The sequence below is a fragment of the Cardiocondyla obscurior genome, linkage group LG18 (assembly GCF_019399895.1).
Source record: "Cardiocondyla obscurior isolate alpha-2009 linkage group LG18, Cobs3.1, whole genome shotgun sequence".
Classification (NCBI taxonomy): domain Eukaryota; kingdom Metazoa; phylum Arthropoda; class Insecta; order Hymenoptera; family Formicidae; genus Cardiocondyla; species Cardiocondyla obscurior.
Window position 1 is genome coordinate 4,809,136 of NC_091881.1, and position 25,456 is coordinate 4,834,591.

The following is a 25,456-nucleotide window of genomic DNA, read 5'->3' on the forward strand; positions in this document are numbered from 1 at the left end:
AATAAATCGTAATTCTTTTTTTTTTTTTTTAAGCAACCGCGAGTAAAAGTATTAAAAATTAAAGACGTGGAGTAACACTAAAATCCGATGACGATTATTAAGGATTGTCTAAGGGATTTAAATTTTATTTTTTTTTCCTGCCAGTTAATATTTTATCTCTAAACGTTTTCGTTCTAGATAATTGCGTGATAAGAATCAGTTATTTAAGCATTAATTAGTATGGTTATTTGAAGTTTTATTTTTTCGTAAATTTCATCTCTGAAAATAATAGCCGAATCTACTCGACCGGAAGTACCACTTCTAGGGATGATGCGTGGTCGTTTCGCTATCAATTATCGATTTATCAAGCCCGTTGTGGCGTGGGAATTTCAAGTTCGAGTGGGACGCGCCGGAATATCCGTTAACTCGAGTGCCGGAGCTTATGGGGAGACGAGGGTAATTAACACATCGATGTTCCTCTCGCTTGTGAAGGACCCCCAGCGAACAGGCGGTTGGGTTCGCGTGGGAATTTCACACCGCCGCGCACATTCGCATCTATAGAAAGCTATCAATGTCGAAGAAAATGTTTCCTCTAAGCTATCGTCGAAGCTACGAAGTTATCTTCACGCGCGATATAATCGTCGCAATTGAAATGTAAATCTTGAGAAAAAAGAAACTGCTAAATAAATGAAAATTTATTATATCCTGACTTGGCATAATTCAATTATCTATCAAAGAACGATATTTTTCGCATAATTCTTCTGTCTTAAAAAAAGCCGCAGTTAAATCGAAACGAAGTTTATTGTTGCAGATTTCTCGTAATCCTCATATGTTTTTTCAGTTGATCGTTTCGTACTGCAAGATTAAAACCTCAGGTTAAGTGTTATTAAATCATAAATCATAATATAGATAGGTACATAGATAAGATGTTTATTCACTCTGCGTGGTACATTGCGGACCTCCGCTCCGCTTACAAAACAAATACAAAAAACGGAAAACGCTAACATAATGTTATAAAATACAAACGCCAAATACAGAAATCGTGAGTTACAATAATTATTAGTTTTCTATGAGTAGGTTACATTTTTTAATTTTATTAAGAATTAATTATTAAAATTTAGTTTAATTAATTTAATTAATTAATTATTAAGAATTATATCAAGAATAAATTTCTTACGAATTTTTTACGATAACGTTTGTTACGATTTTATTACGATAATGTTTATTACGATTTTTTTTACGATAACGATTATTACGATTTTATTACACGTACGCGAATTAAGAAACGATATTTTTTTACGCGGATCGGATCGGATTGGGGAATTAATAAAAGTATTAACTGTGCCGCAAGTGGCATGGAACGTCGTCTGTGCCGCAAGTGGCAAGAAACGTTCGTCTGTGCCGCAAGTGGCTGAGGACGAATCTCGCCGCAAGTGGCTGAGAAAGTCTCTCCACTTGCGAATTGTACTACATGGCAAAAAAACTACACTACTACTACTAGTATAGGCAACAAATTTACGAGTTGTATTTTTTTTAATTTTATTAATTATTGTAAATTATTGTAATTAATTATTATGATTAATTATTGTAAATATATATCAAAATATCATAAGTTTATCGTAATTTTGTTGCTCTAATAAATAAAACATGCGACTTACATTCGATGCGACGCGGGCAGAGTTCAGCAATGATGATGCCATGGAAAGATGCCATCTGTAACACACAAAAAAAAAACCAAATATGAAAAATATGCATAAAATAAAAATCCATTTTAAATATAATTTTTGCACGCGACTTTAATTGATTTTTTTAAAAAGCTATTTATTAATATACATTATCTATTTTCCATAAAGATTTTATAAAAATTATTTTTCTAAAGTTCGATCTTTTTTTTTTTCTTTTCAATAATTCTTTAATTATTTTTGGAATGATAAAACTAGTCAAACAAATAGAAAAAATTGTTACTTTAATATAAATGAGAAGAGATAATTACCCAAACGTTGCTCTGCCGATGCCCGATGTCCTTCCTGGACCTGCTCCTCCTCTCAGCATTCAGAATGACATGTCACAACATCCTCTCAGCATTCAGAATAACAGGTCACTCGCGACACTCGCGAATACGCGCGCGGATTGTTATATTATTCGCGCGACACTGGCGGCACTCCCGTTAAAATTATAAGTAAATTTCGGTCGCCCGGTTACTTTGTGCGATTTCGCGACGAACCCCGACCGTGGTTCGTAATACGTTCGATCGGTTACGACAGTAGAACTGTAACAAACTATTATATTGCGTATAATAAAGTTGAAATAAATATATAGAAACTACGACTACGACTACTACTACTACAACTACTACTAAAAAGCAGGGTTTGGTTTACGCGAAGTACCGATTGCGCGGAGTACCGATAACGCGAATTTTTAAAAAGATATTTCTCCGGACTTAAAGTTTTTTTTTCCCACCCGAAGTTCTTAAATTAAAATAGATAAAAGAACCCATCACCACTTACTTGACCAGCGGAGTTAAAGATAGGTGATCTGTAACAAATAAAGATAACATTTAAATGTATACATATTTAGATGCAAAAATATATTTTAATATTTTAGTAAAAAAAGAAAAAAAATGTGTACGCGATTCTACGTAAATTATCAATTAAATATTAAAAAATAAAGTTGTCTGTTATCTGAACGGCACAGCTATTAGTTTTTTGTAAAGAGGAAATGATTCTTACCCAGGAGTTGCTCCGCTGGTGCATGATGCCTCATCTCAGGATGTCCTCGGGTACCTTTCTTCAGCACCTTAGATATTCGCGATAGCCACGATCGTGAATTTACAGACGCGAGAGTTAATAAAAAAATTTATCTTTAAAATCTTCGCGCGACCTTGATCGATATTCGCGTTTCTGAGCTTCAAATAATCAAATTCGATCTATTATTAAACGATACTTCTAAAAAAAAAAAAAAAAAAAACAACACCAAAAAACAAAAAAAAAACTTGACCGACAAACTAACCGCAGTTTGTATACTCATTAATGTGACGGCGAAGGTGCACTGGTTTCTTCGGATTCTTATCTAAACAGAAAAGAAAATTTTTTATTAGATAAAGAAAAGAAATAAATTTACAATATAAATGTATAAATACGCGAAACGCTACCGCTTTTCTTAATGTAAATCGCGAGAAATTGAAATCACTCCGTTATAACTATTTTTAAGCATTCTGCGGAAAGTATTTTCTTAAAAAATATTCTCCACATATATGCGTGTGCGTGTTATCGGTTCGTCTTAAAATGTAAAACACGCTATTCTTTAACGTAGAAAAAGCAAACGCAAAAGCACACTTTGTAATGTATAGTCCCATCTTAAAATGAAGGTGTAAGAATTTAATCATTGCCAAATTTCTAACAATTGATTCTCTCGCTACTGATATGTAATAATTAGTATTTGTCGTTAAATATTTTATTACACATGAATTACACGAGCGAATCTTTTCTGCATTAATATTATTTTATATGCTGGTATTTTGTTACATTATTTTATATTTTATTATACAAATATATATTTTATATATAATTATTTTATTTCATGTACATATACATATGTGTATTATGGCGTTTGCTGCATTCTCTCTCAGTCTTCAACGGCCGGCGCTCCGCAGTACATTTATGTACTACGTGCTTTGTATGAGTCTCTATATACACCACGCTAACTATCATTGCCGCAGCAAACGTCATATCTGCTTTTTGATGTACCAGATATCCTCATAATACTGACATTTTAATAAAAAAGTATTTCTAACGCGCTAATCTGATACGTTGCGGCGGAATTACACAGCTTTACGTACCTACGTGCAATATAAATTAATACAGACGCTTAAAATAACTTGAACCGTTTAAAAGAATATTTTTATGCGCTTTTAATTAATTTCCCAGTTAAAAGCAAAGTTGTAAGTATCGATTCCTCGTGCGTCGACCGTGTTGTCTAAAACGCGATCAGGCAAAGCGTTGTAGGATTTCTGGCGACGTCTACGCCGGTGGCAACGAGCCTTTAGGCGCCGTTCGCGAGAAAGAGCGTCGCGACGCAGCGCATCGAAACACGGGTCGCGTGACACACTGCCACCGGTGAACCAATGCATCACGCGTCGTGATAGCGGTCCCGTGGCGTTATGACTCAAGGGCCACCGTCGAAATAGGCCGACGAGTGACTCACGGCTAACCCTTTCGCAAGAGAGATTCTCCGAGATTAGTCTAACGCCCCGAAAAAGTTTCGTAACCGGCGACACTACCTGGCATCTCTATTTTTACGACCTACAAATTTTTATCATATAGAAAAAAGCGTACGTAGCAGAAAGAGAAAAACTTCAGTAAGATAAACCCGTAGAATTATCATTATTGCTTCGCATCATGCTGGAGATAAAATACTTTAAACAGATTCGAGAGAGAAACGTCCAAAGAATGATTTTTAGATCGCTTCGTAAGCGCGACAGGCGAATGATCGCGGATGTAACGTGGCAAGAGGCACGGCTTTTCATTTAGAGAGGAATCGCCCTATCGACGATGTCCCAGAAACGACGTTGGAAGTCCTCGACATTACGGCGCGGCTCTATTTTGGGCGACACCACTACAGGGCGGCGTAGTGGTGCACCGGAATGTAACGCGCGTTTTCTCGTCCGGGCGCGCACGCGACCCTGACAGAGTGCCGCTTGATCTCTTCGCCGTAAACGAGATTAAAGGTCCAATTATAGAGTTCTTCGGTAAATTATTACCGCCGCGTCCTGGAAGCGGTCTCTTATACCGAGACGCGTTTCCTCGGAGTCTCTGTTGACCCTTGACCCCGCTCTTCCTCACGCGAAGCTCTCCCGTCAAGTAACAAACGGTTGTCAAAATGAACATCGCGAAACCCTCGAGCTTAATTCTTCGGTGAATTTGTTAATTATCCGAGAAAAGCGCTCGCCTTGGAAAATGTGATAAACGATTAGCGAATATCGTCTCACGGTACGAATCAAGATGCGTCATTATTCACACTCGAGTCTAACGTTGTTTATTTTTGAAAATATAAAAATTAAAAACCTTTGTCTTATAATAGTTGGTTTGTAGACTAATTGAACAAGTGTTATTAAATTCAGTCGTTTGCTTATTTTTATTTTTTTTTTTAATTTTTTTTTTCGGGTTTCAGGTTCATTACTGACGTCGCGACGCCTTCGCTTGCCTTGACAATTTTGCCAAGGATTATCGGCCCGTTTCCGCGCGCTTCCTCGCCGTTCGCCAATAACTCTTCCTTCCCCACGAGTCGGATATGCCGTTGAATCAACGCACAGCTTGTGGAACTATTTCAAAGCATCATGTGTCATTGCGTGCACGCAATATTTAGCCGTGCCCCACCGTGTGCGTCGGGCGTCGGCGTCGAGTGAGTCAGTGCGACGACGTCGTCGACAACGACGACGACGACGACGACGTCTAGACACCACCACCAGCACCCCGGCCGGGCGTTATCGTCACCGATTCGCTCGTTTGTCCTCGTGCTTCTGTTGCCCGCTCGTAAAATGGGTGAAATCATTCTTAGCCCGAATCCGGCGAAGCGCCGCGCGAAGCAAAGGTTCATTCACGGCAGTGACGGGCGCGAAATAGACGCAACGTTCTCGAAACTATTACTTTCGCGAGAGATATTAGATTCTCTTTCAATTAATTCCACTCACTTTTTTTTTCACACGGTAAAAAGAAAAAAAAAATAAATAAAAATAAATAAAAAAAACCAAGCTCTATGTTAAATTTAACATATTTACGTATGCCAATTTACTGACTGAAATTTTTGTATCAATTTTACGCAAAACAAACACGTGTAAATAAAAAGTGACGGAAATAATATCTATACGAAAATAACGGAAAAAAAAAAAAAAATTGTAACGTTTGAACGCTGTCGACGATAAAGCGTCTCCTTCCAGCCGTCTCCGCGGTGAATATATTTCAAATTATCTTCGTCAAACGTATTTCCCTTATAGTTTCCTTTTAGAACGATCGACGAGTAACAAGCGAGCGGAAATCGTATTGCGAACGAGGTTCGTTGGTGGCGGGCGTAACCAGGGATAAGGATGCATTTTAGTAACTATACCAACGTCCCGTCCCAGGTGAATCATAATTGTTCTAGTAAGTTTGCGTGCGGCACCCCAACCTGAAGCCACCCTCGCCGGGCCCCACCCTCACCTCTCTTTCAGCTCGCTGCGTAAAGACACGCATAGCCGGCCAATTATCCCTGGCGACGCATGCCTCGTCATGCAAGGTATGCGGCCCTCTCCCTTGACGGACGTGCGGAATTCTTGAAACCGGCCACCCGCCGACCGTCCGAGTTACATTCTCGAGTGTGCAATTTATTCTTTACTCGCGTGCGTGCGTCCCTTCCCCGCCTTCTTCGCGGGCATCGGAAGAACAACTACTGAATACTAGTGGTAGACTAGGAAAAGGAAGCTAGACAAAGTCGTTCTTTACTTAACAAGGGGGCTGTACCTCTAACTATTATTAATACCTCGAGATAGATACCTCCGGATAGGTAACTATTGCACGGCAATAACCGGACGTTTCGCGACGGATGTCTACGAAGGGAGCAACGAACTATTACGCGACTAATTATTTAATAAGAAATTCTTTCGACCGCGAAATTCTTTCGTAAGTACAAATTCAGATCGCGCCGGGCACGTTGCCTAGGTAGGCTCCGTTTATTTCGCGATATACCACCTCGCGCTTTTATTATAGTTTCGTAAACGAGTGCATTAACCCACGAGATATCGTATCTTTACTCGATGAACGTGTCTTGTCGAAATATGAATATAAATAGCGCCGGGCGAAAAATAGCTTCCGCTCCTATTATTGTAAGCAGTTACCGTTTTACGCTTGTATATAGAATCCCAAATTATTCCGACGTTAAAACGCAATGCCGTCCTGAATTTCTCTCCCTCCTCCGCAGGCCGATTCGCCTCCGTCCTAGAACGTTAACGACTCGCGGGGCACCGTGTTACGCATAATCTGGCAAACACGCGGAGCGCGCGACGTCCTGTATTTTAAACGGGCAATTTCACAAGTCCTTGGCCACTGTAGTGATTTCATCCCTCTTCCCCCGAAACGACGGATGGCGGGAAGGGCGCTAACTACCCTTATATCTACTCGCGGGCGAGACGAAAGGGGACAGGGTCTCCGCGTCTGCCTGCTCGCCGTCCCTAAACGCATCTCGAACGCCTCAACAGGTCCATGAATAAGTTAGGGCCCTCCGACAGCGACGTGTCGAAGACATAATAGATTTTGAGAGCCGCTCCGACGCTCTCGTGAAAAGGCTTTCCTGGGGAAATTGCCTGTGTGGCCTAAGATCGCCCGACTTTTTGCATACGAAATGCGCCATCCTCCCCCAAGCAGTGTAGATTACTCGACAAATTTCGGTCTCATTTTTCGCTAACGACATTTACATCTATTAACCTAGTTCTTGTAACGTTTCCGCCGGTCGGTTCACTCGATAAACAGATATTAAAGGAAATAATTTGAACTTTTTGGTACATGTATTATAAATAGAACTGCTCGATTGGAGCGACCCGGCGGCGCAACTTTTTTTTGCGGAATATGACTTCCTCGCGACGAAGCAAGACGAGGCAGGGAAACGCGCGTAACCTCGGTAGCTACACGCTTCGCAAATTTTGCGGCGGCGCACGGCGGCAAATTAGATAGCGTTCGCGATCAAGAGAAAAGAAGGGAGACGCGTCGAGAAGGGTGCACCGGATTTGCATCGAAAGTGCCTCTTAAACGTCCGGCCCTCTTTTCTACGCGGCATCGGGTACCTAAGAACAGATTGCGAGACAAATTTCCTACAGATTCAATATTAAATCGCGGGATATATTCGGCCGGTGCCACGGGCGATGTTGACACACCGAAGTCCATTAGCTCCATAAATATAACTCGCGAACTCCTTTCGCGAAACCCAGCGCGGCGATCATTCTCGCTTTAACGCGCTGCCAGCCTCGTATAATTAAGCATAATTCAGCGCCTTCGGTGTCTTTCCGAATTTGCAAACGACGGAATCGTTGACAATGACGGAGAGCGCTGGAAATATCGTGTCGCAGGTGCAAATAACAAAACTGCGGGGTAAATGTCGTCGCGCGGTATCTCGCGTGAAATTCTGCGGCGGTTATAAATTAAACAAACTCCCCGACGAACAACGAACTTTACCGCTGACGTAACAGGATTTCTCTCCGCCAATTATTAACCCGACGCGCGGTGCATTTCTAAAAAGCTGTTGCGTCTTTTTCAGCGCGCTTAATTCCCGCATTCGCCGTGATTATTTCATTTTCCTATCTATCCCAAGGTACGGGGGGGGGGTCTTCTCGCGCAGAGGGAGGTGGGGAATACGAGAATCGTGTCACGCGACAGCTGATAACGCCATACAGAATTGATCAAATCGCTTCGAAGTCGCGCGGATCGCGCGTACGCCGAAATAGCATGCAATCTAGCCGCGATTAATTATTCCCGTACGAATTCAATCAAGCGCCGTACTACGTCACCGCGTTACACGAAATGTCACTCTCTCCGATTTCGCGACGCGTTATGACACGACGGGACGCGTATATCCGTCCCGTGGACGATCGATCCATCAATGGCTTATCCTCGGCCCCCGCGTATTCGTCCACCGCCATGTAATAACGTAACGAGCGCGTCCGACGTGTGCAATTATGTCTTTCCGGTCCTTCTCACGCCCCCTCCCTTGCCCGGTTCAAGGGGGGCTGGCGCCTGGCCTCGTCGTACCGGTAATTAATGAAATCTTATGGTTGCGTACATGCGAGATACACGGCGCTGGGGCGCACACAAATCGTAGCCGTGCCACGACACGCCATATGGTCAACGTTCAAAGGACCCGGCGCGATACTTACAACCGGTGTCCATGGTGATGATCGGTTGGAAAAGAGCGAGGGAGGAGACGTAGGTGAAAGCGTCCCGATATCGAGTACCCCGGGCTCGTTTCAACTCGCCGGTCCCCCGCCCCGAAGAAATTTAAAAAATGCAGGGGAAAAAATAGTCCCTTTCTCCCACCCAGAATTTTTTTTCGTTAACGTTCGCGCACGCACTTTATTAAACTCCCGCGGGTTCCCTCCAACAATGCGCCGCACGGTGAAATTTTTGACGAAATTAAACATTTGAAAAAGTTTGACGCCCATAAACGCGCGCAATTACGATAATTTGATAATTACAGTGACATTTTTGCATTTACCTTTTTCTATTTTTTTTTTTTTTTTTTTTTTTTGTAAATTTTATTTCACACAAAGCGATATTAAATTTTGTTAATATCTGCAGTTTTAAATTTGAGAGAAAAATGTTCCAACCTGTCGATCTTTTTTTTTTTTTTTTTTCTTTTAATAATGCACTGACTTATGCGCGACTCTCTTCTTCATTTTTTTTTTTTTTTTTCGTACTGTTTGCCCTGAGAAGAACCCTAGGCACGACGGAGTATGAGAATATTTACGTAAAACATCGAGTCCTTTTCTGCGGCCGACTTACGGCAAAGTCGTGGGGATGCGAGCATAAAAAAAATCTAATTCGATGGACTCGCGGCGTGCACGAGTAATTCTTGCGAAGGGAAAAAACCCCGTGGGTTCTCGCCCGAGGCTCGCCGTCGTAGCCGAGCGCAATAACTTTCGCGACGTTCACCGTCGCGCCGGTCAGCAGTTATTATCTCTGACGGGGTGGACTCGCGGGGGGAGGGTAGGGGAAGCCGCTGGCTATTATCTCTCGGCTGTTTGAATTTGAAAAATTAGCGAAGCGCCCCGACGGCGCGCGACGTTCTCTCATAGGGGGCGGCCGGGAAAACAAAGTTCGAATCCCGCCGGTGTGCGTCCTCGCGTGTGGCGGAGAGAAAGAGGCGCACACGGCCGCACACGAGCATCACATATTATGCACACGTATGTCTTACATGCGGCGGATCGATGTAATTGACAGTACACCTATCCTCTCTATCTGCAAAGCGTTACGTCACCGTTCCGAGGACGCCGAAATATAGGAAAAATCGCTGTCGTCGCTGGCGGCGATGAGAGACACAATCGTCGCAACGTGGGCCTTGATCGATTCCACGCACACGATCAATTTGTGCCGGCCTGGCGCATAATTCCCCGCCGTTCTCTCTCTTTATCTTTCGCTCGCGGCTGAGAAAAAGGGACGCGGCCGACGACAATCTCGCGCGCGGCTCGCAATTCGCATCGATTCCCATTGTATTTTTCAAACGGTGCTACTCCGCGTATCACGGTGTTCGCGTAACTATACCCGAGATATGTCCTCGAGAAAGGGATTTTTTTAACGGCCGATATATACTCTCTCTCGATTTCGCTCCTATAATTTTCCGCGAAAAAATATTCTTGCGTGACGGGAGAGGTCTGAAATTATCCCCGGTCTATTAAAATTATGTTGCCGCTAAAAAATGTAACGAGCGGCGATATCAGATATTTTCCCACATTCCCGTTAATTACGGAACAGAGAAATCTAGAGTTCACGTTAGCAGTTCCAGTTTCAACAGCAGGAAACGATAGAATTATTCAACGCCGATGATTAAGTTAATCCGGGAGCGAGATTCGGGTTTCATTGGACGCGAAAACACGGGATCTCAATTTGTAATAAGATGAAGGAACCCTTACGGAAATCAGTTTCGGCGCTCGCATCGATATATTCGAGATGCACGTGAAAGATCCCGGGAGCTTCTGGCTGCGATGTCGAGCAATTTTAATTAAATTTGGTCTCGTTTTACGCGCGGAATTTCGATTTTCCCAGATGGGAACCTGGCGAGCCGCATTAATTGATATTACGACTTCCGACAATTTGCGCGCAGATTGTCTCCGCGTGCGCGCTACGCGATAAATGGAATCATTGAGTAGCGCGGTGTGTCGCGTCGCCGTGGGCGCAACGCGCTGCTATATTTATGCATGTGAGAATATGCGCACGCTGCATATAGCCACCGGATGGCGGAGTGTCGAGCCCGGCCTTTGATATCGTGATAATTTTCCGGCGCGCAAGTGCTTATTAAAAACCGCTCCTGCTTTCAACTTTCTTCCTCGCAAGCCGCAAAGGGTTATCGCTTGTATTTAAATACTCAACAACCAATTACGGCTGTTAATAATCCGTACCCTCGATACGCGTTCAATTTTTCACGCTACTACCGAGGAGTAAGATCTCAATTGCATCCGCGGGGTGCGGGTACTACTGCATTTGAGGACTCGAGGGAACATCTTAAAACTCTACATTCTCGCTTTGCTTATCATTCGCCGTCGTCTCGATCTTGTCATCCTGTATTTTACTTGCAAGTGACCGCGCGCGTCGTGTCGAGAACGTGCGAGAGTATTCATCACGCGAATCGATCCGCTGGGCGCTCGGGTAATTTTAATGAAAGCCGATACTTTCCGGCGACGCGTACGCGATGAACGGATCGGCGAGGAAAGAGGAGAGAATGCGAAATACGCGTGTACGACAGAAAACAGAAGAAAACGAAGAAAAACGCCCGCAAAACGCACCTTGGCCTCTTCCCTCGCTTCTCTCTTTTACGGTAGGGAAAAAAAAGGGGGAGACGGGGGGAGGGGAACGGGCCCGGTGGAAACAGGGGATGATGAGGTGCACCCTTCTCCGCACGCGCTTAGGGCTCGCGTCCTCACCTGCCCTTTCCAATGCCGCTCGACCTCTTACGGGGTCTAGCCAGGTGATGAGTCACCCCGTGGCTCTGCAAAGGGGGCACACGCTTTCTCTCTGCCTCCCCCGATCATCCCCTCCTTTCCCCCCTCCCCGTTCGTTCCCCTGTGCCGTAATTTTCGATGTGCGTGTGCCACCGCGCGGCCTGCACGCTCGTGCGTGAAGGCATGGGCCCCGCACGCCGTCGTCCTGCGAGGTATTACGCGACCCAGGATCCAGGATGTGATTTATTACGCTGCGCGACGCCTAGGCGTAAAAAATAGGAGGGGCGATACCGAAACGGACGGTGGTTCCGATCGCGGTGCTTCTGTCCTTCCCGAGGCGAAATTAAAAGGGTGAAACGCACGGTTCTCATTAAATAAACTTGTAAAGGAACTTGATAGCGCACTTCAAAGAAACAGACGTTTAACAATTGAGAAGTAATTAAAAAAAAATGAAAAAAAAAAAACAAATTATATAAATTGGGCGCTAATTAAGTGTCGAAAAGTTTCGTCATAAATGTATATCCGATATCCCGGTATTTTATGCCAGAGGTTTAGCGCGAGAAAAATTAAAACTCGACTCTTAATATACCTTTGACGCTAGCACGTAATTCCGAAGAGAATAATTTTACGGCGGGCGCGAAGAAAATTCAAGAAAAACCTTCAAGCTTTAACACGTCAGTAGTAATCCTTTGATTACGCTTTCACGGAGCGAAAAGAAAATTAAAAGGGATAAAAAGCATGTGTACTTTATATAGAGATTTCTTACATCCGTTAAAAATGCGATATTTCAATTTCTAAATTTCACGAGGCTCATTTAAATATTCAGATATCTAAAGTAACTTCGGCTTCCATTTCTCATTAGATTACATTTATATTGAAAATGGACACATTAATTTTATCTAATTTCATCTAATAATAAATCGATCCCATATCATACATAAATCATCGTCGTGCGGTAGATTAAAATACGTAACGAATAAAATACCTAAATGTCGCGGTGACGTTATTTTCTCCTTCCGTTTCGCCGTTCCGTTTAAGCGCGAGCGGTTTTTAAAAACGTCGAAAGCTCATTAGCGCCGTCGTTAATATTACATCTGGTTAATGTCGCCGTTAATCACCGGTGCGTAACAATGTGAAAAATTTCAAACGCCCAATCAAAAGGACTGAAATAGGAAACTCTGTTACGAGACGAATCTTTCGTTAAAATATATCCTGTCACGCGGATATCACGTTATCATCCGAGAGCTATTATTGCATCGTTTTAACCGCATTTAACAATTCACAGACATGTATCGCAAATTTCTGCTCAATTATGTTTCTAAACTTAATGTGGCTCAATGTGCAGGTATATTCTCGTGCTTAAACACACGCACACTTGGACGTATATAGGCGTTATAAAATATTTGCATAAGTAAAACTCCTAGGGATTCTATGTCCGTCTGTACGGCGCCATAATATTAATCGCGACCTAAATTATTTTCACTCTGTCGACCGAGTAGGATTACACTAAAATTGTACGTCGCATTTTTGAATACATAGTGTTTTTTTAATGTTTTATCATTGCATTTTATCTCGACATTTCCTCGTCTGTCCACGCTCTTTCCAACGTAGTGGTAATATACGGCGAAGAAATCGGAGCAATTTATACTTATAACTCCGATCGATTTTGTCGAAATCAGCGCAAACTTCTTATAAAACGCCGGATATCTTAAAGCCAGGTTTCTGGATATAATTATCGAGTTCTCTGAATTTGAGATCTTCCGAGAGCGAGATACACTTGAACGGAAATGCATCAAAGTTGCAATAGCGTGTCACATTAGGTAATCTAAATAAATGAATGCAGAAACGCGAGCACTAATTTCATATTTATTTATTTATTTAATTGATTTACTACGTGGATGTCATCGTATTTCATTATGCATTTAATAATGTATTCTTTTACGATATCGAACAATCGAAAAAAAAAAAAAGACAGTATTGAGTCATCACTTAAAAAGAGACAAAAGAGCCAATAAACCCCTTGTAATATTTTTCTCATTTTATTGCATAATAAAAAAAGGGTTTAAGTTATTGACCTGGCGATCGCTATGGCACAAAAAAGAAACAAGGAAACGAATAAAAGAAACAAAGGTAAAAAAAGAGATAATAATATTTTTTCACAATTCTATACAAATCTAAAAAAAAATAAAATAAAAGTAAAAAAAAAAAAAAGAAAAGAAAGAAAGCGCTCGGAAAGAAAGGCGAGAAAGTAGGACCTGCTTGTCGTGTAACACCTTGTGACCAATGTGTTTTATTTGCTCGAAGACCCTTTGACAAAAGAAGAAGCCTCGCTCTAAAGAAAGGGCGTCGTAATCTTTCTCTGGCTCGCCAGGGCACGCGTTTAGGGTTCCTCGCTCCCTTATTAGAAGTTCGTAGGAAGAAACTTGGGTTGCACTACCAAAAGCGGAAGTCGAGGTTACGCGACGATGCGTGTCGGTGTAACATACACGCAGAGTTACCACGTGAGTGACCATTGTCAATGGCTGTGTCAATTATACGCGTCAACGATTTCTAGAGAGACATGAGCTGAGGAACGAGCCGAGGGAAAAAAAGAAAAACCGAAAAAAAAACGGTGTCTAATGGTCGAACGCGGCACTGCATATTTGATTTATATATGAAATAAAAGTAAGACCACTCAACAAACAGTATGCAAAATTAATCGCAACACATTTCTAAAATATGCTTTAGATTACTTAACGCGTGGAAATTTTTTAATTACATTAAATTTAATTCAAGCATTCGAAATCAAATATGCAAGAACTATGCCGGGCGTAATCTATCGTCTGTGGATCTATCGGACGGACGAGCGCAGCCGAGCGGAATGAAGACGAGGGTGGAAAGAGAAAGGTGTGGGACTTAAGGTTGCGTATGGCGGAGTAAGAGCACGCGTGCGTATCTAGCACGTGGGCTACGGGCCATGAATGGCCCGGAGACGTAATGCGACCTACGGCAAGAAGCCATAGAGATGCCCCCTCGTGCCTCTGGCCTGATCCGAAAACGTGACGGTGAATGAAACCGCACGTGCCAACTTGCTCGCAACGATACTCCGAGGACATTGAAGAAGCGGCCCTCAAGCTTTCGAGCGAAAAAGAAATATGAAGAATAGGAAGTTGTAAAGAGATCGTTGTACATCAAACCTGCCCCGTTGTGAGATTAATGAAAGGGATGCGAGCTCTCGTTATCGAGCGATTAAACGTGCCGCGAAAACAAAAACCTCCCTTGAATCGCTACGGACGAGGCGAATTTCGGCGGAATCGATCGAAAATTCATTGTACGTGTGTCACGCGCGAAAACGGGGAAAGTGATATCCTCCTTTCTCGACAACTGGCGCGTTACGTCAGAAATGTTTGCCAACGGCGAGCAAATGCGCGCGGGAGGGGAACGAGAAATACGACGATGGGCACCCGCCACTTTTTCAGGGGTCCGCGCATGAATCTGCACACGTCAGTCGAGTGGAACGAACTGCCTCTCCTCGTCGGGGCCCTTCCCGATTTTTGCATCTGTTGGTGGCACGCGCCGCGAAAAGGATTGTGAAAGGTCCTCCAGTAATCAATCACCCCGGAAAAAGAGCGCGGCCACTAGTCCGATACGCGGCGAATACGTTTCTTAATATGTTTCTTCAATTTTAGAAAGAAATCGATACCAAGCGACCTAGTACGTAAGTTTAAACGATTCACGGAAGCTCATACAATTATTAAATTTAATTTAATTTCCTAATTTCATTAATTTTTTATTTAACAAGAGATAACTTAACGCTCACACAATTTTTCACCCGTTCGTATAAATTAATAAAAGTCCGTCACTGGTCGACAGTGATTTAGTAATTGTACTGTTTTATTGTTATTCTACTGTTATTATTACCGCCGTGATATCGTTTAGTCGGATAATAGTCGGATAACAGTCCACGAGTCAATCTGCCACGAGCTATCGTAATGGCAAGCGCATCTGTTCGATACATGTTAATGCGGTACGGCAGAATTGTCCAGGTGGTCGTGGCACCCACCAGATTTTTCAGTTTTCCGTTTCACGTTCGCTATACCCTTTCTACGACGAGCGCCTCCCACGTGGAACGCACCTTTCCTCGATCTCGGGCACCGCTATTTCCACCTATGTACATTAGCCCCGATGTCAACGATCTTCGCCGGAAACAACATAAAAAGGGAACGAAAAAAGCGCACACCTTGTCAGCGACGCGAAACTTTATTCCCGAAGTATATATTCCTTGTACAAATCGACTTACTTTTCATGCCTACGAAACTACCGCGTCCCGAAGAAAGATATCGAACTGTTCGCTTTTACAAATTTTATTCACGGAGTTATTTTGCTTACGGGCAATAATAATTGGCCGTTGCATTCCTATGATCGGTCGCGGTACTTTTTAAGATGCGCATCATCGAACGAACAGCGAACGGGTAAATTCATAAATAAATCAATCGTTACAAAAATAATACGTCAGCAACGCGCATCGCCGACGAATGTTCGCGGTCGCTACGTACGTTCGTCGTGTATACGCATTCTTACGCGTCGCGTAGATTTTTTTTATTATTTCGCATGTAAAATGAAACGAGGGGAGTTAACCGCCGGAAAAGAAGGGCTATCGGAGGATTCATCGCGCGCTCGAGAATTCTCGCGCGTGAATTATATACTTGACAAATCAAATTTCCTCGCGTATCTGCCTCCGGCGAAATGCGGGAGAGAGAGAGGAAAGAAGAAGAGAAGCGGGCAAGCCGGTCGGATCCGGATTCGAGTTCTCCCCTTCGATCCCCGAAGCCGGAACATCGCAGCTACGAGGGGTGAAAGAAGACGGACACGTCGAAGGGGGCGGTATCGAATCAGGGCGAGGGGAACCCGCGGGGGGAGGGGGAACGAAAGCGCGCAGCTGCCCGAACTCGATGTCACAGCTTTCCGGCTCACAATGCACATCGCCACAATGCATGATTTTGCGCCATTGTTTGCGCCGCGCGCGGCACGAGCGTGTGCATAGTGCCGCACGCGTGCCGTATAAGCGTACGCATGCATGCGTGCGTTGATGCGTGAGTGCGTGCGTGCCTACGGGCTCTCCGACGGCGAACCTATATCGAAGTAGACTTCGGCCACGCGAGTCAGCTCTCTTCTCGTCCTCGACGGACCTGTCCCTTTCCCTCCGCATCGTTCCAGAGGACGCGTTCGCTTACCCGGAAAAACACCGCCAGTTTTCCACCGTCGAGACCCTAACTGCGAAACCGAACGTTCCGTCGGCGAGTGGGTGCCCGCCCAGATACCCGAATCAACTAATTGATACTGCGAATGCACTTCTAATTACGCTTATTACGCGTGAATCAAAAGGGTCGTACACGCGTGCGTAGATAAAAGAGGATTCGAGGACTTCGACGCGAACCTAGACAGTTTCTGCTTTCTTCCTCGGTGCGGGATCGTTCGATATAATTAGCCCGTTGGAATTGCGGCCGTCATCTCGATCGTGCCAGCTACCCTACGCTCAGTTAAATTAACCACCTGTTCTATTTACGTCGTATCATCGTGGCCGAAAATGAAAAGTTTAATCGCACCGCAGATGGAGGAGGCGCGGGGCGCGATACGACGCGACGGCGGCCACGATCGCCAGGAGATACATCTATCTGCATAGTAATTGCCTCCCTAATTAATTAATAGCTAAGCATCGTAATGCCGCACGCGCTTGTAAACACACGCGCCATATGGGATGCAGAGGAAAGATATGCGGTCGGCGGGCGCTCGCGCGCTCAGCCCGGGACAAATTTATGCCCGTTAATTAACGAGAGCAACGACACGTCCGGCATAGCGTCAATACACCGAGCGATCGCATTGTATAAATAAAACCGCTAAAATTATTCTAATGTATTACGATTTACCGCTGTTATTTGTTTACCGTGCAATGGCGACTCCATCCACCGTTATTAATCGCTCGGCCAATGGAAAATAAAGCCGATAACAAGAGAAATTGTAAATACACGCCGAACATTAATTATGAAAATTGATGCCGCGTAAAATTCAAAGTGCACCCGTAATTGAAACCTCGATAACGCCCGTACGTATGACGTAAAACTATTTAGGCGGCCGAAAAATTTTCACGGGCCACTATATCGCAAGCTTGCATCGAAGTCGAACATAAATAACGACGAGCTGTGAAATTTTATTATTTTTCCCGGTCGCGTAATTGAACAAGACTGACAAGGTTTTTGTGTCATCGCGGTCACGTGCCTGAGATAACGCTAATCATTATATCATGGAGTCTCCGATAACATCCAATTATAAATGCGCCCGGACGGGCGACGTGCAATTATGAGCATAATTAGTTTAACGAGACAGAAGTGCAGTTAAGTATACGCCATGCATTTCATCGTCAAGTAGATTTTATCATTTTTCTTAATTGCGTCGGGAAATCAATCTAGCGAGAGACACTCGCACACATTTTTTTTTTTTCGTCTTGCTTTATCGACCGTTAATTATACGGATAACATTGCTTGTAAATTGTAAATCACTATTAATATCAGCCAAATTATATATTATATTTTAATACCTCGGCGAGCGTAATTGAGTTAGATTCGATTCTCCTGTGTGATAAGTGCGGAATATCGATCTTAATTCGTCCGCGTGACACGGCGTCGCTCGTAATAATAAAAAACGTCATGTGTTTTCGCGCAAGATATGCGCAGTATTTAGATGACGGCAGGATGTTGGAGGATCAATGCTTCATAAATTACGAAACCACGAGAAATATTTACTAATGCGTTAACACGATAGCCAAATGTCGTTGCTGGTCACGCGAATATCCGTCCGATTACTAATGCCGGCCGAAGTGTTGCGGGCGACTCCTGCGTTTTCATCGCGTGCCGGCGTTTACGCAATATTGTATGTTCAGGATTTTCATTGTTATGGAATATATCGCGATAGAACTTTATATGCCATTATTTCAGAGGCTTGTTGTTAAAACGAGTTGATACCTTGATAATTATACAATGTAATAAGTAATTAATTTAATGAAATTCAAGCGGTAAATAATTAGCGACAAAATTATTCTGGAAAATAATATTTCACCGACATTACGTTCCGCGAGCACGGCGTGTCTTACTTTTCAGTTACCCAGTTGACAATTGATTTACTATTTGTTTATCATCTCATTATTAAAATGTTCATTACGAAACGCGGCGCGAAACGTGCGCGCGAATAAAATTTAATTTAACGACCAAGTTGCGTGCAAACGTCGTTGTTTCTAGAGACGCGTGGCGTTGCGATATGCAACTGCGTGCTTTTCGATGCTGGAATAATGCCTCGTCTAATTACCGTGTTAAGGCATACATCTTTACGCGCGACGTGCTGGGCACGAGTGTTCCCCGGCCTGGCGCACGCAACGCGACGCACTCGCATGCCGGAATTCTCGGATCAGCATCACATCGGAGACAGGCACGTTTACACCGCAAACAATTGTCCACCGGTAAATCACTGGCCCGCTGTTTGCCTGCCTTCCGAAGCGGTATCTAACGTGATTGAGTCGCGAGAAATATTTCATATCCATTTACTCCGGCGAGTCGATACGCAATAATCGTCGGCGCATCAATTAATTAGCGGACGCCGATTCGAAATTTCGACATCAACTATTCGGCCCGAATCACGAAATTAAATGAAGCCCGAGCTTTATTAAAATAACGCGTCGCGCAAACTCGACGTAAACTAAATAAATCAAACGTCAACATGAAGGAAATGCGTTACTCCGGACGAGAGAATTTATTAGAGGCTGCTGACGATTCCGTTCAACTGTTTCGTTTATAGTTTTATGTAAAAAAAAAAAAATAATAAATAAATTTCTAATACCTACGTGAAAGCAACTTAGAGATAATCACCTTCGTGAAACGGAATGAATTACGTTTTCGAAAAATAGTTAATATGTATCGAAGTAAAATGTAGGGTTAAATTAAACGAGGGTCGGTGCAACAGGCGCAAAACGTCTGACATGCCGAACTATTTATTAGACACTTTACTACTGGGAGGAGCGTTTCGATGCTTTCATTACTCGACAGAAGTTTCTACGGCTAACATCTGTTCGGAATTCTTATCTGCGCAAAGATTTTAGAAATTAACTTGGACATTGGCGTGCGGAACGTTGTAGTTTGTCCATCGTCACGGTGATACGATCTCATCGAGATCGGATCGTCGAGTGAGTAACGTGAATGCACGACAGCGTTAGTGCCACTGGCATTTAGTATAAATGTGTAACCATTATCGTTATATCGCGTTACTGTCATTATACAATTAAAAAAATAATTTAATTTATTCTAAAACCCATTGTCTAAGCAAGAAAATGTTTTCAAGTATCAAAAAAAATCACGTTACCATTACGATAAATAAAAAATATATATATGTATTTTTTTAAACGCGACAAAAAAAATCTTTTACATTGTAATTTATAAATTAAAAAAAAAAAATTTTTTTTTTTAATTATTATCTTCAAGTTTTAAAGTGATATCGATCGCAAAGCAGATTTCGAAAACAGTGAGTTTCTTATTGTATGGAAGTTAAGTATTGTCGTGAAAGAGATTTCGATTCGTCAGGTGTAAAATAAATCTCGTATGGTCCGATAATGCGAGCACCTTGCATTTCCTGTTCCGCCCAACTTCCCACTTCGCGACACTTGGCCTGCATCGCCTCTCTTTGATCACCCCAAGAAATTCTTTGGGCAAGTTCACGAGGGGCTCTTTGTGCGTACACTTGGCACACGGTACAAACGTCTTTCCCGTAAGCCCGGGACGCGTCTTTGTGTGCAACCCTCGAAGGAGAGAACCCCTCGTAAGGTGCCGGCGGAGATATTCGGGGTGAATGAATTTTACAACTTACGCATACTACAAGAGGTCTACATTTTGTCCTACAACCTGCTTTTGTGACGTATACACGACAATGACGTCACGCGACCTTTACCGACCGCCCTCCCCGCGTCTTTGAGACAGGCTGTTTCAAGGATTGCACCTTGACCTGACATATATATGGCCACCGGCACGGCAGACGAAAATAAGGATTAACGTATCGTAAAAAAAAAAGAAAAGAAAGAAGTCGTTAGCTAAGATTTATGTAGAAGGCTCAACATAATTTTTTAATTTACGTGGAAAAGGAGCGTAAATTATTGCTAGCGTTTTATGATATGCAATGTTTGCGAAATATAATATTAAAAAATTAGCTCGATCTCATAGTGAGGTATTAAAGTATAATATTAATTCCAGATAAAATTATATGGCTGTCGCATGGAGATGGACAAAACGCGATATAATATTAATCATTATTAATTTGTAAAGGCAATCTAATATTAATTAAAATATAATATTAATAATTTAATGTGAAATGTTTACAGTTCCTCTAATAAATAACCCAACAAGCAAATTTAAAATTGCACGTTTTACATTTTTCAAATTAGCATCGTAAATAAGGTAATGCAACATATGTACTACAAATTTCGGCAAATCTAAAGATCGTCTACGCGATCGTTAATACTGCATTATTCTCTTATTGAAATTCCAATGCGAGAAGCTGCGTCGCCGAAATTACGAGATCATTTTGACTCGGGCTTGCAAATCACGCCTCGCGAAATCGTGCCGGGTCAGACACCCCAATAAAAATTCCGGCATTCCGAACGAGGGATGTCAGAATGGTTGGTAGTCTAAGCCTACGGCGGGACTCCCTCTAATCGCCACCAAGCCGCGACGATGTCGACCCCTTGCGCGTCCTTTCTCTCTCTTTTCCTCCTCCCCCCCTCCTCCCCCCGTTACAGTCTCGACGCTTCGTGCCCCGACTTCTTTTTTATGCCAATGCATTGTCGGATCCAGGCCGCAGCTGCCTGCAGGACCCCCATGCGTGCGTGCCCCCATACGAAAGCCACGTCACACCACCTGGCCCTGCACGCGGGTATGTACACACGAGTACAAGAAGGGGGGACTGGGGGGGAGCAGGAAGAAAGAGTGCACCCTCCCTTACGCGCACCGGGCCGAGACTCGTGTCGAGGGATGCAAATATATCGGGAAAAGGATATCGACGTGTTTGTACTTAAATTTTGAGGGGAACGTAATGCTCTCGACAGAAAACTCACTCCCACGTAGTAAATCCGAAAGCCGGTCTCAAAAGCGAGCGAAAAGACCGTTTTTTAATTTAATTTAAAAACAAAGTTAATTATAAACGTTATTGCAAAATTTTGAAGCAACGTCAAAATTATAGTTTATTAATTTGTACCGCAGGCTTCTAAAAAAAAAAAAAATTCTCGGTAGAAAATGAATTTCAAAGTCAACACCAGCGATAGGTGCACGCGTGCGTGCGCGTGTGAGCGAATAGATATGCAATGGGCGCGTGCCCTGACGGGAGATACAGGGTGCCCACCACTGCGTACCAGTATTACCCCCGTGCCGATTTTGCGGCTTGCACCTTATTTCCATGCGTTCCCATAGATAAGATCTGCGGGCACGTGGCGACGCCGGCTGCGAAATAATATCGCGATTCGCGGGGAGGAACGAACCCCTACAATCTCTGCGACCGTTTAACGTTCTGCTTTTAGCGATATTTCCTACACGGAATTATTTATCAAACGTGGGAGCGAGGCACGTTGCCAAGCCTCGAATTCTTTTCGCAATAAATACGCATGTAATTTTTAACTTCTCAAGGTACAGAAATAGAAAGAAAAAAAAAATTAAAAAAAAAATAAAAAGATATGCCTCATGTTTGCCTATGCGAGTATAAACCGCAGGTGATAAAGGCTTTATCATTCGCCATGCAAAGTGACACCGACTTATCGTATTGTCGTGAGTTCGGATAACATTGTATCTCACTGGCTTATCGCACGCGCAACCCTACGCCCGCAACGATACACGCGATCGTGTTTGACATTTTGATAATTGTATTTGATCATCGACGAATTATTTAACGACAAAAAAAAACCCCCCCAAGAAATACAATACGATTTTTGTAAAATAAAAATATATTAGAATCATATTAATTTTGCGCAAATGCGCACTCAGATAGGCCGCGATGTAATCAGGCAGATGCTGTTCTTCAAGTACTGCCGGGATATCTAAAGAACCATTTCGACCTCGTTCATACTCGAGATTGGTACTACGATATTCATCCAATAACTGTTTCGCGTTTCATCGCACGGGATGCGATGTAGTATATGAACACGCATCTGTGCGTGAAAGTTCGATGATGCGGGCACGCGCCGCGTACAATCAGAGAAGCTCTTACGATAACCCCGTATAAGCCAAAGAAACTGCTCGTTCTCTCGTTGCTAATCGAAATGCATGCGCTTTGTTTCATACCTGCCGTCTCGCTTTATTGTCACATTTAATTAAATTATGTAATTTATTTCCTTGTTACAGATAAATATTAAAATCTTTTATATAAATATATTAAAAAAAAAAAAAAATATATATATAGTTTGTCAACGAAACGTGACTCGATGAATATAAAACAGCTCGCGTGCGCGTATCACGAGTTACCGTTAAATATACATACGTGTATTCCGAGATTTGTACGAATGTCGTGGAGACGTTTGTCGATTCGCGACTATCTGAATAATGCCCACTCGATCACGGATTCTTTTTCGTTCGGCAGAAGCAAGAGAGCAATGCGATGCATCCACGCTAATGCTCGAGTATCGCTTCGTTCCCCTACGGAGGAGAGGAGCAGGACTTGCGTCCACTTACGCATCTGTCCACCAGCATCCCTCGGTAAATACGGCGTATAATGCATGAAACACGCAGCGGGGACGCGAGAGCTCTCCTCTCCCTTTCTCTCTTATTGCCGTAGTCGGTATGTATTGGCCACATGCCGAGAACGTGTCTGGTATCACCAGCGACCGCGGAGAAAAAGCCCCAAAAAGATCTTAATCGCCGCGCGGAGCGCACACGAAAGTCACCGTACCCACAGGCAATCGATCCTGAAATCGATATGCGGGAACGGTCCTTGTTTCGAGCTTGTCAAACGAAAGGGCATAATAATTATGCTACACGAACGTGGGCCCGAAGCACGAAAATTAAGACACACACACATATCGCACATATAAAATCGCGATAGAATATAGTCAGAATAACGATCGGAAGTTAAGCGTCACGACGAACGAGATAATAAAATAAGAAATAGATGCGATGACGCGGAACGGTAATATATTTTAATTAACGCGCCGTTAATTATAGATGTTTAATAAGATTCTTTTTTTTTTTTTTTCCAAACCGCCTTGGCAACTTCGGGATAAAAAGAATTAATTATACCAGCAGAATTTAAAATCCTCGTAAATATCAATGCGCAATAATTCGTACAGCCCGCAGGCTTGAATCATCACTCAATGACAAGGTCCTAGACGACTGGTCTTCTTCTCGAGAACGCACGAATGACTTACAAGATACATTTGTAATAACGACGGGCGAGAGAAAAAGAGAGGAAGAGGAGAGAGATGTGGTTTAAATAATTTTAGATTCATAGGGGCATAGATGACGACAGAATTTCGATTTGAGAACGAGAGATTTCAAGTGGCTTCGCTTTACGGCCTTTTTCTTCTTCGAGTGCCCATATTATAGATAATCACCGCGATGGATACGGGCACGACGCGTATATTACCTACAAGACGTAGATTTTACATTCCACGAGATCCAAAAACCTGCGGGTAGACTGTGATCCACTCGAGAGCGACATACGTTTCATCTAAAGGTATTTCGTAACCGACGTTATCGTTACTGCTTCAAGAAACTCTTGAGAAATTAAATTTTTATACGCAGACCCCGTTTACATTTGCTTATTTTCCTTTATGCGCATTTGCATTTATCCTTTTTCCGTGAGAAAAATATTTTCAGCGATACACACCGGCAAAATAACAAATCGTACAAAACTGTTTATCAATTCATCTGTTATGATTGTGTCGTCGGTGAGAGTCGGTGGAAAATAAAAAGAGGTGAAAAATATTTCAAACTTTATGCCGGATTTTAAACACGGCTCACGCGATGAAACGGGTTATTTCTACGAATTAAAACGATGAAAATGGGGGAAACGCAAGAACAATTTACCGTTGTTGAAATAATCGAAAAAGCCCGGAGTACGTTGCCGGTGCGCGGGAGTGTAATTGCCTCGCGATAAATAGACGATATAACTAAGAAGAAATATTAAACTCCGAAGACTTCGCTCGGGCGCGCGTATTAAAAATGTATTTTCCTCCCAGCGACTTCTTTCGCCCTCTCGCTTCGGAGGATTGCAAATTAGTTGCAGCATCGCCCGGCGACGCAACCGGCCGTGCGCCCTCATAAACTTTCGAGTACTTGGAGCACTTGGAGTAAGAAATATTGTAAATTGTTCGCGGCAAGTCGAGGCGAAACGTCGGCTAAATGAATGCCGGTCCCTGAAACGGGACCTCGTTAATTTCGCGGGCTCAATCCGTAATTATATAACCGATAGCCACGCCGTCCTAATAGCAATTAAAATTCCGGATTGCAATGAACTTTTAATCGAAGATTATTAACGTGCCAGGAGGGGGCCGCGAGTATTTCATTACGCATATATTCTTCCCCAGATTTCCCGCGTGTCCCGTTTGTCGCGAAGACGCGTTTCAACCTGATACGTCGGGTCTCCATTTTTTAATTGATAATTAATAACACGGTATTATATTAACGTTTACGAATTTCAATATTCGTCTTGCAAATATTTCACTTCGCATTTTTCATATTTAAAAGAGTTTTAAATGTACGCGATAAAATATGGGATACAAACGACAAAAACTGTTTATAAATTTAA

General features: G+C 43.0%; 2 long non-coding RNA genes across 2 annotated transcripts in view; both read right to left on the bottom strand.

The window, feature by feature from the left end:
• Positions 1–232: 232 nt before the first annotated feature.
• Positions 233–2,935, bottom strand: LOC139109530 (uncharacterized). Its single transcript, XR_011546846.1, has 3 exons — positions 2,709–2,935; positions 1,973–2,514; positions 233–1,692 (listed from the first exon to the last, which is right to left on the bottom strand). It is a non-coding gene; the product is annotated as an uncharacterized lncRNA (long non-coding RNA).
• A 7-nt stretch (positions 2,936–2,942) lies between these two features.
• The window catches only part of LOC139109531 (uncharacterized), a 28,254-nt gene continuing 5,740 nt past the window's right edge, over positions 2,943–25,456 (bottom strand). The window contains exon 3 of the long non-coding RNA XR_011546847.1: positions 2,943–3,048. This is a non-coding gene — a long non-coding RNA (uncharacterized lncRNA). The remainder of the gene's footprint in view (positions 3,049–25,456) is intronic.